The following is a 10,711-nucleotide window of genomic DNA, read 5'->3' on the forward strand; positions in this document are numbered from 1 at the left end:
CTTTTTACTCTCAATCCTCACCAGGCAATCAATGTTGGACAGGCTGGCCGGGCAATCGCACTTCTGTTTCTTGGATGGATATTCGGGGTACAATCAAATATCAATAGCCCCCGAAGACAGAGAGAAAACATCCTTCATCTGCCCGTATGGCATCTTTGCCTTTCGGAGAATGCCTTTTGGGCTTTGCAATGCACCAGCGACTTTTCAACGGTGCATGTTAGCCATCTTCACAGACATGGTGGAGGACATTATGGAGGTCTTTATGGATGATTTCTCTGTGGTAGGAGATTCATTCGAAGACTGTCCTCACAACTTAAGAAGGTCGATGCTCAGTTATGTAGTATCCTGTGGCGATCTATTGATTCCAAGTTGATGCCCTTGTTCCGTCCATTCCAGACATGTTATTTAGTTTGGGAAAAGGCTCGTAGTCTATACACTAATGACATATCTCGTTTCTATGATGTAATATCGCGAATGACAAGCTTGAAGAAACAGGAATTAGATATGTCTACTTACTTGGGACAAGTTCAGGCAGTCATGGAAGAATTTGAGACGTTGATGCCAGTTTCTGCCAGTATTGAAAAACAACAAGAGCAACGAAAGAAGATGTTTCTAGTTCTTACACTCAGCCGCTTCTGATCATATCTCTGGTAATAAATCACTTTTGTCAAATATTGCGTATTTACAGTCTCTTCCCACTGTTACTTTAGCCAATGGGTCTCAAACCAAAGCAAAAGGAGTTGGACAAGCGAATCCCCTACCCTCTGTCACTCTAGATTCCGTTCTCTATGTCCCTGGCTGTCCTTTTAATCTTGCATCTGTTAGTCGTTTGACTCGTGCCCTCCATTGTGGTATATATTTTATTGATGATTCTTTTATTATGCAGGACCGCAGTACAGGGCAGACGATTGGAACAGGACTTGAATCAGAAGGGCTTTACTACCTTAACTCCCTAAAATCCTCCAAGGCATGTCTAGTTACAGATCCTCCGGACCTAATTCACAAACGTTTAGGACATCCAAGCTTATCCAAGCTTCAGAAGATGGTGCCTGGTTTGTCTAGTTTATCCACATTAGAGTGTGAGTCATGTCAGCTCGGGAAACATACCCGAGCCTCCTATCCTCGTAGTATTGAGAGTCACGCAGAGTCTATTTTTTCTTTAGTTCACTCTGATATATGGGGTCCTAGTAGAGTCAGTTCAACCTTGGGATTTCGTTATTTTGTTAGTTTTATTGATGATCATTCAAGATGTACTTGGATTTTCTTAATGAAAGATCGTTCTGAGTTGTTTTCTATATTCCAGAATTTTTGTGCTGAAATTAAAAATCAATTTGGTGTTTCCATTCGCACTTTTCGCAGTGATAATGCCTTAGAATATTTATCCTCTCAATTTCAGCAGTTTATGACTTCTCAAGGAATTATTCATCAGACCTCTTGTCCTTATACCCCTCAGCAAAATGGGGTTGCAGAGAGAAAGAATAGGCACATCATTGAGACTGCTCGCACACTTCTCATTGAATCTCATGTTCCGCTGCGTTTTTGGGGCGATGCAGTTCTCACAGCTTGTTATTTAGTTAATCGGATGCCTTCCTCTCCCATCCAGAATCAGATACCGTATGCAGTATTGTTTCCCCAATCACCCGTATACTCTGTTCCCCCTCGTGTTTTTGGGAGCACTTGTTTCGTTCATAACCTAGCCCCTGGGAAAGATAAGTTAGCTCCTCGTGCTCTCAAGTGTGTCTTCCTTGGTTATTCTCGTGTTCAGAAGGGATATCGTTGTTACTCACTTGATCTTCGTAGGTACTTTATGTCCTCTGACGTCACATTTTTTGAGTCTAAACCTTTCTTTACCTCTTCTGACCTTTCTGACCCCCTTGATATATCTGAGGTCTTACCTATACCGACCTTTAAGGAGTCTACTATAGCTCCTCCTTCACCTTCCGCCACAGAAGTCTTACCCGAGTCTCCTATAGCTCCTCCTTCACCTTCCGCTATAGAAGTCTTATCCATTCCAACCGTTGAGGAGTCTAGTGCCACAGGAACACCACTTTTGACATATCATCGTCGTCCGCGCCCAGCATCAGGTCCAGCTGATTCATGTCCTGCACCCGACCCTGCTAATACTGCGGACTTGTCTCCTCTTAATCAACCGATTGCACTTCGGAAAGGTATACGGGCCACCCTTAATCCTAATCCCCATTATGTCGGTTTGAGTTATCATCGTTTGTCATCACCCTATTATGCTTTTCTATCTTCTTTGTCCTCTGTTTCCATCCCTAAGTCTACAGGTGAAGCATTGTCTCATCCAGGATGGCGACAGGCTATGATTGACGAGATGTCTGCTTTACATACGAGTGGTACTTGGGAGCTCGTCCCTCTTCCTTCAGGTAAATCTACTGTTGGTTGTCGTTGGGTGTATGCAGTCAAGGTTGGTCCGGATGGTAAGGTTGATCGTCTTAAGGCTCGTCTTGTTGCCAAAGGATATACTCAGATATTTGGGCTCGATTACAGTGATACCTTCTCTCCTGTGGCTAAGATAGCATCAGTCCGCCTTTTTCTATCCATGGCTGCTGTTCGCCATTGGCCCCTCTATCAGCTGGACATTAAGAATGCTTTTTTACACGGTGACCTTGAGGATGAAGTTTATATGGAGCAACCACCTGGGTTTGTTGCTCAGGGGGAGTCTCGTGGCCTTGTATGTCGCTTGCGTCGGTCACTTTATGGTCTAAAGCAGTCTCCTCGAGCCTGGTTTGGTAAGTTCAGCACAGTTATTCGAGAATTTGGCATGATTCAGAGTGAAGCTGATCACTCTGTATTCTATCGACATTCTGCCTCGAGTCTCTGTATTTATCTGGTGGTCTACGTTGACGACATTGTTATTACCGGCAATGACCAGGATGGTATTACTAAATTGAAGTAACATCTCTTGCAACACTTTCAGACTAAGGATCTGGGCAAACTAAAGTATTTTCTGGGTATTGAGGTCGCTCAGTCTAGCTCAGGTGTTGTGATCTCACAACGAAAGTATGCCTTAGATATTCTTGAAGAGACAGGAATGACAGGTTGTAGACCGGTTGACACTCCGATGGATCCGAATTCTAAACTTATGCCAGGACAGGGGGAGCCTCTTAGCGATCCTGCAAGATATAGACGGTTGGTTGGTAAATTAAATTACCTTACAGTGACAAGACCTGACATTTCCTTTTCTATGAGTGTTGTGAGTCAGTTTATGGATTCTCCGCGTGATAGTCATTGGGATGCAGTTGTTCGCATTCTTCGGTATATAAAATCAGCTCCAGGCAAAGGTTTATTGTTTGAGGGTCGAGGCCATGAGCAGATCGTTGGATACTCAGATGCTGATTGGGCAGGATCACCTTCTGATAGACGTTCTACGTCTGGATATTGTGTCTTGGTAGGAGGAAATTTGGTAGTCCTGGAAGAGCAAGAAACAGAATGTGGTTGCTCGGTCTAGTGCAGAAGCAGAATATCGAGCGATGGCTATGGCGACATGTGAGCTAATTTGGATCAAACAGTTGCTCAAGGAGTTGAAATTTGGTGAGATTAGTCAGATGGGACTTGTGTGTGATAATCAAGCTGCTCTTCATATTGCGTCAAATCCAGTGTTCCATGAGAGAACTAAACACATTGAGATTGACTGTCACTTTGTTAGAGAAAAGATACTCTCGGGAGATATTGCTACAAAGTTTGTGAAGTCGAATGATCAGCTTGCAGATATTTTCACCAAGTCCCTCACTGGTCCTCGTATTAACTACATATGTAACAAGCTCGGTACATATGATTTATATGCACCAGCTTGAGGGGGAGTGTTAGAATAGTCATGTAAATAGGAGTAAATAAATAACCCTAATCCAATATATATTAGGAGTAGGACATGTTATGTGTGTATATATATAGGGCTCATTGTAACATATGTTAATACATCAATAATATAATTTCTCCTGTGCTTTCTCACACTTCTCATCACTATATCTTCAGCTGCTTGCACCAATGTTTCCAATAAGGGTCCAAGGGATAGCTGAGGGGGTGAGTAACCATACAAAGCCTCAAAAGGAGTACATTGCAGGCTGGTGTGGAAGTTGGTGTTGTACCACCACTCAACAGCAGTAAGCCACTGCTTCCATTGTGTTGGTCGACTAGCAGTTATGCATCTGCGATAATTTTCTAAACTCTTTTAGTTTGACCATCACTCTGGGGTGGTAAGATGTACTGTAGTGTAATCGAGTCCCCAAAAGCTTGAATAAGGACTGCCAAAAATTGCTTAGAAACACCTTGTCTTTGCCAGTTACTATTGATTCAGGAGTGCCATGCAGGCAATGTACTTTCTTCCGGAACACATCAGCCACTGTTGCTGCAGTATAAGGATGTGAAAGAGCTATGAAATATGCATACTTGGTCATTCTATCCACTACCACAAGGATCACTTCTTTGTTCTTGGATTTTGGCAATCCTTCTATGAAGTCCATACTAATGTGGCTCCACGCTTGGTTTGGGATGGGAAGAGGCTGCAATAGACCACGATATGCCATGTTGTCATCCTTACTCCTAAGGTAAGTATCACAGCTAGCCACAAAATCCTAGGCCAATAGAACATCTGTGACAACCTCTTTAGAGTCCCAAGTTGTCCTGAATGTCCACCTATAGAAGAGTCATGGAATGTGGAGATCAGCTGAGTTCTGAGACCACCACCAGTCCCAATGTAGATCTTTCCTTTCCTTCTGAGTATGCTGGAAGAGTAATCCCAGATGCTATGTCCTTGTAGATTCACTGATGCCTGACTGATCAATTCTGCAGCTTGAGTGTCTCCTTCATAACTGTGTGCTATCTCTTGCATCCAAGAAGGAACTGAGACACTGATTGCCCGTAGTTTCCCTTGGAATTGGCTTGTGTTGTCTTATGATCTTTCCTGTTGCCTAGAAAGGGCATCAACTACCCTATTTTCAGCCCCTTCCTTGTACTGCACTTCATAGGCCAACTCAAGTAATTTGGCCAGTCCTTTCTGTTGTATAGCAGAAGTAACTCTTTGTTCAAGAAGGTATTTTAAACTGTGGTGGTCAGTTCTGACCACAAAATGCCTGTACGGTAGATAGTGCCTCCACTTGTCCACTGCATTCAGCAAAGCCATATACTCCTTCTCATAGATTGAGTTACCTCTGTGCTTCTGAGCCAAAACCTTGCTAAAATAAGCTACTGGTCTTCCTTCTTGCATCAGCACAACACCAACGCCACTTTGACTAGCATCTGTTTCCACTATGAACTCCTTAGTGTAGTCAGGTAAGGCCAACACTGGTGTAGAAGACATAGCTCTCTTGAGGGTTGTAAAGGCTAATTCAGCTTCTCCATTCCATATAAAAGCATCCTACTGGAGTAAGTCAGTCAAAGGTCTAGCAACATACTTTCTATATTATCCAGTCAATCCTAAGAATCCCCTCAGTGCCCTCAATGAGTTTGGTCTAGGCCAATCGACCATAGCTTGTATTTCAGAAGGATCAGTAGATACTCCCTCTGCAGTTATGATATGACCTAAATACTCATTGACCAAATGAGCATTTAGACCTTTTGGCAGATAAGGAGTGTTTTCTCAAGGTGTCAAATACAGCAATTAGGTGAGTCACATGATCCTTCACAGATAGATAGACTGTAGATAAGGATATCATCAAAGAAGACCAAAACAAACTTTCTAAGGAAAGGCTGAAAAACCTGGTTCATCAGAGCTTGAAAGGTAGCTGGTGCATTTGTTAATCCAAATGGCATCACTTTGAATTCATAATGGCCAAAATGAGTTCTGAAAGCTGTCTTGTATACATCTTCTAATTTCATTCTGATCTGGTGATAACTAGCTCTCAAATCCACCTTGGAAAAAATCATAGACCCACACAGCTCATCTAGAAGGTCATCCACAATGGGTATAGGATACTTATCCTTCATTGTGATGTCATTCAGACCCCTATATCTACACAAAACCTCCAGGTTCCATCCTTCTTTTTGACAAGCAAGGCTGGTGATGAAAAAGGTGATTGACTATGCTGAATTATGCCATTGGTGAGCATCGCTTTAACCTGTCTTTCTAACTCATCCTTATGATAATAGTTGTACCTGTAGGGCCTCAGACTGACTGACATGGCTCCAGGTTTCAAAGGAATGGAGTGATCTAAGGTCCTGACAAGAGGCAGAGATTTAGGTTCTGCAAACACATTAGGATACACGTGTAACACCTCTTGAATTGCTTCTTCTACGGGTTCCTGATCTTCTGTCACCAAGGAACTCATCATGAACAGATGAGCTATCAGAGCTTGGCCTTTCTTCAGCATCTTCCCCATTGTTCCACTTGAAATCATGTTCAGTTTACCTTCCTCAGAGATACCCTGCAACACTAGTTTGTTGCCCTTCTTGCCAATGGTAACACACATCTTTTCATGATCAAACTTAGTGGGATTATGCTTCTTCATCCAATCATTACCCATCACCATGTCACAACCTCCAAGTGGAATGATTAGTAAGTCTTCCTGGAAGGGTCTACCTTGCATCTTCCACTGATATCCTGTGCAAATGGAAGTGCACATGACATAATTCCCATCAGCCACTGTCACTTTCACTGGTGGGCAATGCCTAGCCTGATAGCCTGTCTCCTTGACTGTATTAACATCAATGAAACTATGAGTGCTGCCAAAATCAATTAGCACTGTTAGTTTCCTGTTCCTTATGGTACCTCTGACCAATATGGTATTGACTTCTCTGTTGTCACCTGATAGAGCATTCATGCACACAGCTTCCATGACTTCTTGCTCCAATTCTCCTTCAATGATCAAGTTTGTACATGGTTGTTCTTCTTCTACCTCAGCACACTCACGAAGTGGCTCTGCTGCTCCTATCATACAGTTCAGCTGCTTCTTCTTACATTGATAGCCTGGAGCATACTTTTCACCACGCCTAAAACACAAATGATTCCTCTTCTTGTATTCATAAACTTCAGGACTAAGTCTAAAGGAGTTTGGTTTGACCGCAGCTGCAACAGGTGCCTTTGGGTTAACAGAACTGCCAGCTACAAAGGAGGGCTTTGTGATGCTCTTGTTCTTCCTTTGAGCAGCTTCTATAGCCTTCTCTTGCAGCCTAGCTTGTTCCACAACAAACCTTAGAGTTGTAGGTTTGAACAATTTCACACCAAACCTGATCTCTTCCTTTAAAGCACCTATGAAACTGGATATAAAGTGTGACTCATCCAAGTGAGGATTCCTTACCAACATTTGAGCCTTCAAGTCCTCAAACTTGCCTAGGAAATCATCAACAGAACCTACTTGACTTAGCTTGTTAAATTCTTCCACTATGTCTCCCATTAGCTCCTCCCTAAATCGAATAAGTAACTCCTCTTTGAATTCAGCCCAACTCACTTCACCTCTGCTCAGTACTAATGAGTGGTACCAAGTGTCAGCTAGTCCATTTAGATAGAGTGCAGCAGCTTCGACCTTCCGGTTGTCTGGGGTTCTATACAAATTAAAATATCTTTCACACTTTCGAATCCATACCTTAGGTTCATGGCCCTCAAAATTAGGCAGCTCCCATTTAGAGGAAGGGGCCTGCACAGCTTGAGGTCTGTTCTGCCTCAATTCCTGACCCGGTATTGGTAAGAGCCCATCTCCTTGAGGTCTGTCACCTTGAGCTCGCTGAGGAGCTCTCTCCAGATGTGTCAACCTATCTAGGATTAGCTCTAGAGTACCTTGTATTCCAGTATGAGTGTTGCGCGGTTCCTCTTGGTAGAGAGTAATTCATTCAAAACCTCATCGTGTCTCACTAGCTTATCATCCATAACTTTCAGCCTAGTTCCTTCAACCATCACCACCTACACAGTCGCAGGATTGAGGCTCTGATATCAATTGTAATGACCTCGCTAAGAACCAGAGAAATTAAACAACTAAAATGCGAAATTAAAGGAGAATTTGGGACAATTTTCTGTTTTATATATAAATGAGAAGAAGAACTTGAACTACAACAGCCAAAATAAAATAACTATCTACTATAGTTGAACTCCATAGCTGGATTGAGTGCAGAAGAAGGAAGGAGAAGAAGTCAGAGAGAGAAGAGAAGAGTAGAGGCAGAGATTGAGTGAGGAAAAGAGAAAGAGAGATGAATGACCTGGGAATCGTTGCCTTCCGATTTCTGTTGAGGGTAGTTATAACAACCTCAGCTGACATGGCAAAATCCTAGCCCTTGTAGCTCATTTATTCGAAACTAATCCTAGCCGTTAATTTGAAATTCTGTTTTTCCTCTTCACTGATTCTGTTACTACTTAGCCTAAGCTTCCTCTCATCGAACCCCGCTGGCAACACTAATCTTGTGATTAATATTGGATCATTACAAAATTATAGCTCCAAACTTTCTCATGGGCCGTGGCACCTTCGATCCTGATACCCTACAATCAACTCATACTGAATGGTGAAACCCATATTCTTCTCTTTTAATTAGTCATAAGTGAAAAGGACAACCATAGTTTCATTGAGTCCATAGGGTGGCATATTGTGATTTAGATTATTGAATATGAACTGAGAAAGTCATAAAAGCCAGCAAACATCGACATTTACAAACTCACTACTCAACTACTTGAGGTTGCAAGCATCCATCATCTTTCCCAAATAGAGTTATATCAAACCCCTTCTTAAAAGCAATAACACAATGTCTTTTGCATTGCAGTAGACAAAATTCTTCCCACTGTATACTATTTAACGTTGTTTGGCACGGTACCCGTTCCACTACTGGCCGCCAAAACTAGCATTTTCTCAGGCATTTCCTGCACCGTTGCCGGAGGATGTCTTTCCTTTCACTCCTTCCCATGTGGTGATAAATGTTTCTACGTGGTAATTCCACTCACTTGGCAACAGTTAAACACCTGATCTACCTGAAACAATTTCCCGATTTCTAGAAAAGTTATTATTTGTCTCGCATGTTTGTCTTTCTTTTTTCATAAGACGGAAAGAGCATATAAGAATTCTGTTAAACATTTGTTACCTTTATCCCAAAAAAAAATGATGTCAGTATCTCAACACAATTGCCTATTAAAATTAGTACATTTTTCCTTTAATTTTTATTTTTAAATGTTAAAACTATCTCTCTTTTCGGCATTCTTATTAATATATGCATTAAATTTCCCCAGATTCTTCCTAAGATTTCAAAGATCTCCTCATTTTCCAGTATCAACCACAGGTTTCTTGTTAGACACACATACCAAATTGATTGCAAAATCCTCAAACATAGGTGATATACATACACATCATTGAAAATCTGTGTGCCTGGTTTCGATTTTTCGTGTCTAGGAAATTAGATGGGTATACCAGGAAGAAAAGGTCTAGATTATGAAGAAGAAGAACAATGATCAGGACCAAATACTTTAATGGCTAGTATTACTATCATAACCAAGGATACTTATCGGGAGCTTCACCTTCTGCAGCGTATAAAAAGAGATCCTTCTGACTTTGACTAATGGAGAAAGTTCGTGAAGCACAGATATATACCAAGCACATGCTTTTGAGGTAAGCAAATGATTGGTCATATACCACATGAAATGTTCAAAACCAAGAATTCTTCACTTTTAATTGGCCGTATATGAAAAAGACAAGCATAGAGTTTCATACAGTAATGCGGCGAGCACCTAAAAGGAATATTTGGACTTTTCTCCAAATATATTTATGTAAAAAGCAATGATCATTAAAATTGCAATAACTCAAATTTGTTACCCACCGTAGGGTATTTGTCGTTTTGTTTCATGAAACCAGCTCCATTACTGGCCACCAAAGCCAGCATCTTCTAAGGCATTTCTGCCCTGCAGTCAAGCCAGTTGGCTGCATGTCTTTCCACTCCATCCTTTCCATGTGACATTAATGTTTAGACAGGGCAATTCCAATTTTTTGGTAATAGTTTAACAGCTGATCTGCCTGAAACAATCTCAACCTCTATGACAGTTTATACGTTTAGCACATTTCTTTTTTATAAGACAACAAGAAAAAATTAAGACTCTTTCAGTATCTTAAGAACAATTCTGTGCTTAAGTTAATACATCTCTCCTTTTGTTTTGATTCTCTCTTTTCCACATTCGTCTCATTCCATGCATTAAATTGCCCCAGATACTTCCCAAGGCTCTCCCGTCCTTCCATTATCATCAGCTTGTTTGTTTTGATCTCTCTTGTATTCGTCTTACTCCACACATAACATTTTCCCGATACTTCTCAAGGCTTCAAAGAGCTCCCATCACTCTCCATTATATCATGAACAAGTTTCTTGGTTGTTTTTATTCTCTCTTTTCCACGTTCGCCTTACTCCACGCTTTAAATTGTCCTGGATACTTCCCAACATTTCAAAGAGCTCTCATAACTTTCCATTGTCATCAACAAGTTTCTCGTTTGTTTTGATTTTCTCTTTTCTGCATCTGTCATACTCCAGCATTAAATGGCCCGATATTCTCAATGTTACAAAGAGCTCCCATCAACTTCCATTAACATCACAAGTTTCTTGTTTGTTTTGATTCTTTCTTTTTATTTTTTCTCTCCTTTCCACATTCATCTTACTCGACATATTAAATTCCCCCCGATACTCTCCAAGAGTTCAAGGAGCTCCCATCACTTTCCATTATTATCAAGAGGTTTCTTGTTAGACACACACACACACACACACACACACAAAAAAAAAAAAAAAAAAAAAAAACGAA

The 10,711-nt window shown here is 41.3% G+C and overlaps 1 protein-coding gene across 1 annotated transcript in view; it reads right to left on the bottom strand.

Annotated features, from left to right (window-relative positions):
• Nucleotides 1-9,768, bottom strand: part of LOC109228726 (agamous-like MADS-box protein AGL66) — a 16,807-nt gene extending 7,039 nt beyond the window's left edge. Inside the window, exon 1 of the mRNA XM_019393907.1 lies at nt 9,748-9,768. The gene's annotated coding sequence lies outside the window, so the exon portion shown is untranslated. The remainder of the gene's footprint in view (nt 1-9,747) is intronic.

Source organism: Nicotiana attenuata, chromosome 7, assembly GCF_001879085.1.
Source record: "Nicotiana attenuata strain UT chromosome 7, NIATTr2, whole genome shotgun sequence".
Classification (NCBI taxonomy): domain Eukaryota; kingdom Viridiplantae; phylum Streptophyta; class Magnoliopsida; order Solanales; family Solanaceae; genus Nicotiana; species Nicotiana attenuata.